General features: G+C 53.9%; 1 pseudogene; it reads left to right on the top strand.

The window, feature by feature from the left end:
* Nucleotides 1-248: 248 nt before the first annotated feature.
* Nucleotides 249-423, top strand: LOC121440361 (annotated as a pseudogene).
* Nucleotides 424-1,180: the final 757 nt, after the last annotated feature.

The following is a 1,180-nucleotide window of genomic DNA, read 5'->3' as shown; positions in this document are numbered from 1 at the left end:
TTAAAGATGGGCAAGGATCATGGCTCAGTGGGTTAGGTTTTCCCATGCAAGCATGAGAACCTGAGTTCAGATCACCAGCGCCCACGGAAAATCCAGGCACAGCAATACTCCTAAACCCTAGAGCCAGCATGTCTGGCGTGGAGGACAGAGTGCTGGATCCATCCGCAAAGCTCTCTGGCCACTCCGCCTGACAAAATCAGTGAGTTTCATGTTCACTGAGAGACTGTGTCTTAAAAGATAAGGTAAATCTGCAGCCAACTAAGCTGCACGGGAGGTCCCCTTTCTCAGCGGGGCCCGCTGTGCAACGGTTGCCAGCAGCTTCTCACTGGGGCCTGGTGTGCAATGCTTGCCAACAGCACACTCGTTCGGATGACCTCACCCTGTTGCCTGTATGGGCTCCCCGAAGGGACCTTGGAGACAATCTTCTGAAGGCTCTTCGAGCTCTGACCTCAATGTCGCCTCCAATCTAGGCCCCAGACAGGTATTCGCTGTGCCCTAGGGAAGCCTCAGGTCACCACGGCCAGGGGTCTCACTGTCCAGGCCATCACGTCCACCTGAATCATGCCTCAGAATAAGGAACATCAGATGGAGGCCCTACGTAAAGCCAAGTTCAAGCTCTCCGTGCTGCCAGAGGCAAGTGGTGTTATTAAGCCCCTTCCTCCCACTTTCTTGCCCTGGTCCTCCTCACTGAGTTCTTCTTTGTCTGTCTCTCTCAAAGAGGTGAGGCTTCACTAAACTGAATGTAGATTGATCTGAAGGACACAGTCGCTGAGAAGTGACTCGTTCCTGATGGCCGAGGGGTCAGCTGCATCACCAATCCTGGTCCCACGGGCACTGGCGGGCCCCGCACTCCTCGGGGCTTCTACTGTGGTGCTACCCTCTACCCTACTAAATCATGTTCAGTAATAAATATCACATCCTGTCTGGGAAAAGAGGGGTTACAGATGATACGCAGTGTCAGCCTTTGCCCTACACAGTCACACACACGGCAGGGGTGAGGGTGAAACACAAGAGGAGGAAGGGAATACTAGGGAGGGAGAGGAGGGATGGAGGGAGGGAAGAGGGATGGAGGGATGGAGGGATGTATGTGGTAGTAAAGTCAATGGGCTAGTAAGATGGCTGAACAGGCACGTTCCACCAGGCCTGATGAGTTGGGTCCAATCTCCAGGTCCGACAACTT

This window comes from Microtus oregoni, unplaced genomic scaffold (genome assembly GCF_018167655.1).
Source record: "Microtus oregoni isolate MIOR12 unplaced genomic scaffold, Mior012 000067F_004, whole genome shotgun sequence".
Lineage (NCBI taxonomy): Eukaryota > Metazoa > Chordata > Mammalia > Rodentia > Cricetidae > Microtus > Microtus oregoni.
This window is presented reverse-complemented; position numbering and strand designations above follow the sequence as displayed.